Genomic DNA, 4,434 nt, shown 5'->3' with positions numbered 1-4,434 from the left:
TCATGTAAAGCAGAAAGACGATCTTTGAGGAACCCTTTGCTACAGGGTGTGGGAAGGGGGTAAAGCACAGACAGTGAGAGAACAACTGTGAGGGACAGATTTTGTCTTTGAAGCAGAACCTTTAGAACTAAGGGTTCCAGAAAGCATCTTTAAATGTGTCATTAAATGCATAAATGTGTCATTAAATGCATAAAAATGTGGTCCTCTTTTTTTCCAGTCTTCAATGTGAAGCAAGACTGCTCAATGTGTGCTTTGCATCATCATTGCATCAGAAAAATGTTGATCTGACCAACTGGGTTTGTCTGTGTAATATAACAGTAGGCTATGAAAACTCATGTAGTTTCATCCTTCAAGACATTTAGAAGTATGAAACTTTGTCTTAACTTTTTAATCAGGGTTATCCTTGTAATTGCTCTAATGCTCTATTATCATGACTCTATTGTATTATTATACTGTGAGAGATACCAGATACATACTATGACAGCAATAGGTACACGTATCTGGCACAAGTGACGATTAAACTGATTTGGATTTCAAAGACTGCCATTATTGTAATGTTTGATATTACAACATTGATGTGAGATACCTTTTTCATCATACTATATGATTTATATTGCCTGAATACTCAACGATGATTAACATTTCAGTTATGTGTGCTTCAGTCAGGGTTGTGGTCAAATGCATGTCATTTAAAGTCAATTTAGCAATTGAACAAAAATCCAATTCAATTTGAAAATGGTCCTAATTGCAAAAGCATGTAACAGAATTTGGGTATTCCAGAACTGTAATTTACATGTAAATAAACAAAACACTGTTTTATGTTTTTAATACTGCAGATAGAATACTCTGTGTGCCAGAGATGGTACCAATCAGCTTGTCTGGGGATGACAAAGGACTTCAACAAAGCCAAAATAGAAAATGATTGGAAGGGGCCTCTTTACTGTTAAATTAGAGACYTATAAATAAATGACTGTTGTGCCTTGTAACTACTTTACAATGTGGAACTGTTGCACTGTCACGTCCGTCAAAGGAAGGAGACCAAGGCGCAGCGTGATTGGAATACATTCTTCTTTTATTCAAACGAAGAACACTTAAACAAACTAACAAAACGAACGTGAAGCTATAAACAACTAGTGCTGACATGCAACTACACATAGACAATAACCCACCAATACAGGTGGGAAAAGGCAACCGTAAGTATGGTTCTCAATCAGAGACAACGATAGACAGCTGTCTCAGAACCACACCCGGCCAAACACACAGAATACACAAATCAAGAAAACAAGAACTAGAATGCTCATCCCCAAATCACACCCGTGAACGAAACCAAAATAGACATAAAAAGCTCTTATCGGTCAGGCATGACAGTAATACACCCCCCCAAGTACCCCCCGACTCCGGCCGCAAAACCTGAACCTATAGGGAGGGTCTGGGTGGGCATTTCTCCTGCGGTGCGGGCTCTGGTGCGGGACATGACCCCCTCCACTCTGGCTTGGCCCACTTAGGTGGCGCCTTTTAGAGCGGGGACCCTCGCCCCGGACTGGGACCCTCGTAGCGGGCCCCGGACTGGAGGGCGACTCTGGAGCGCCCCGGGCTGGAGGCCGTTCTGGAGCGGCTCCGGACTGGGCGCAGGCACAGGAGCTCACCGGCCTGGGGAGAACACAGGAGACCTGCGCTCTAGGAGCAGCAGCACAGGATCATCAGGCTGAGGAAAGACATACCGGAGGCCTCTTCCTTGGCCGAGGCACGGATACACTGGGCCGTGGAGGCGCACTGGCGGTCTCGAGCCGCAGAGCTGGCACCACCCGTTCTGGCTGGATGCCCACTTCCACCGGCAATGCGGGACGCTGGAACCGAGCACACGGCCTGTGAATGCTCGCCCGAAACACAGTGCGCATCACCCCATAAGCAGGGGCCTGACCAGTCACAGCATTGCTGCCACGGTAAGCCCGAGGAGTTGGCTCAGGTCTCCAACCTGACTCAGCCACACTCCCCGTGTGCCCCCCCCAAAAAAAAATGTTGGGGCTGCTCTCGGGCTTCCTTGCCAGCCGTGTTCCTTCATAACGCTGGTTCCCTTTTCTTGCTGCCTCGCTCTCTCCTGGCTGCCTCCACCTGTTCCATGGGAGGCGATCCCTTCCAGCCAGGATCTCCTCCCATGTGTAGGATCCCTTGCCGTCCAGGATGTCTCCCATGTCCAGTCCTCTCTTCCACGCTGCTTGGTCCTTGGGGGTGGGTTATTCTGTCACGTCTTCATAATGAAGGAGACCAAGGCGCAGCGTGATTGGAATACATTCTTCTTTTATTCAAACGAAGAACACTTAAACAAAAACACGTGAAAGCTATAAACAACTAGTGCTGACATGCAACTACACATAGACATAACCAACCAATACAGGTGGGAAAAGGCATCCTATAGTATGGTTCTCACTCAGAGACAAGATAGATGCAGTGCCTCTGATTGAGAACCACACCCGGCCAAACACACAGAAATACAAATCATAGAAAAAGGAACATAGAATGGCCAACCAAATCACAACCTGACCAAACCAAAATAGAGACATAAAAACCTCTCTACGGTCAGGGCGTGACATGCACTAAAAATGCAAACATTGATTTGGCATACAATTTAAGATTGTAAACATTGTACAACTTCATACAGAACACATTGCACTTGAAATTATTAAATAAATTGCAAATAAATGCATATTTTCACTTTTTTCTGAGACAATCACTGAAGTAGATTTCTTCATCTTTAAAAGCAATATTTGAGATTGTATGTATTTCTGTCATAATCAGTGAAAACGTTATTGATTTATATAGCTTTAAATTGCATTTTATAGATGTTATGTATTTCTATCATGTCAAAACTGGAATTTCTACTCAAAACAAAGGTTGTAAAAGTATGCTAGACATTTATAGAATAAATCATATCTAGTTTGATGTTTCTGTGACAAATGGTGAATTAGTTATTGATTTATACAGCTTTAAATTGCATTTGAAAGATTATGTATTTCCATCAAATCAAAACTGGATTCTTTTATTCAAAACAAAGGTTGTAAAAGTGTGGTAGACATTTATAGAATAAACCATATCTATTTTTATGTATCTGTGACAATCAATGAATAAGTTATTGATTCTTTACAATTTTTATTTTATTTTGGCGAATGTTTGATGAATGTCTGTTGAATGTCCGAATGTGTGAATATAAAACCAACTTTACCTTGGTGGATATGATAGCATTTGTACTACCTACATACCGCACTGTATTGACGTGATTGGTGGTAGGTATGAGTCAAGAATGAGTTATACTGCTAAACTGTTTATTATAGTTTTTTTTCTATTCCACAGAGATAGCAGAGAAACAAAACAACATCATGTCTTCATCGTGTAGACCAAAGCTGCTGTTGTACTTGGCATCACATCACAACCATAACACTTCTCAACAAGAACACTTGTATTTGTTCAATGAGTCCCAATCTGAGACACTACACCTGTGGAAAGAATCTGTCCAGGAGGAGAGTAGCAATCACTGGAATAGCACTTCTCTCTCCTCTCAGCACAGGGACTACTCTACCCTGGAACCAGCTGATTAGCGGTGCCAGTGGGATTGTCGCCCTTGACGCTGAGACTTATWAGACAGTCCCCTGTAAAGTGGCAGCCCTGGTGCCCGAGGGGATGGAGAGGGCCAGTTCAAGGACGAGAGATTCGCCACGCGCGGGGAGATCAACAGTATGTCACTGTCATGGCTCTCGGTGCCACACAGCTGGCACTGGAGGATTCTGGGTGGTATCCCAGCAGCCCTGGYGAGGAGCAGCTGACCACAGAGGTGGGAATGGTTTCGCTGGATAAGATCGCCAAGACATTGGCCATCTTCCAGGCGAAAGGTTACAGTAAGAACAGTTATGGGGTCTGCTGTAGCCAGCAGGCGCTGAAGCGTGCTGTGCTGCTTCCAACCTCTCAGATGTGTGTTTGTGGCAGGGTTGGTAGGTAGGAATCAAGTCAAAGTTTATTTGTCACGTGCGCCGAATACAACAGACCTTATAGTGAAATGCTTACTTACAGGCTCTAACCAATACTGCAAAAAAAGGTATTAGGTAAACAATAGGTAAGTAAAGAAATAAAACAACAGTAAAAAGACAGGCTATGTACAGTAGCGAGGCTATAAAAGTAGCGAGGCTACATACAGACACCGGTTAGAAAGGCTGATTGAGGTAGTATGTTTATGTAGATATGGTTAAAGTGACTATGCATATATGATGAACAGAAAGTAGCAGTAGCGTAAAAGAGGGTTTGGCGGGTGGCYGGACACAATGCAGGTTAGCCAATGTGCGGGAGCACTGGTTGGTCGGCCGAATTGAGGTAGTATGTACATGAATGTATAGTTAAAGTGACTATGCATATATGATAAACAGAGAGTAGCAGCAGCGTAAAAAG

The 4,434-nt window shown here is 43.5% G+C and overlaps 1 pseudogene; it reads left to right on the top strand.

Annotated features, from left to right (window-relative positions):
• The first annotated feature begins 3,374 nt into the window (after window positions 1–3,374).
• The window catches only part of LOC112067875 (3-oxoacyl-[acyl-carrier-protein] synthase, mitochondrial-like), a 2,075-nt pseudogene continuing 1,015 nt past the window's right edge, over window positions 3,375–4,434 (top strand).

This window comes from Salvelinus sp. IW2-2015, linkage group LG30 (assembly GCF_002910315.2).
Source record: "Salvelinus sp. IW2-2015 linkage group LG30, ASM291031v2, whole genome shotgun sequence".
Taxonomy (NCBI): Eukaryota; Metazoa; Chordata; class Actinopteri; order Salmoniformes; family Salmonidae; genus Salvelinus; species Salvelinus sp. IW2-2015.
The sequence above is the reverse complement of the archived record's forward strand: the minus strand, read 5'-3'. Positions and strand labels throughout refer to the sequence as shown.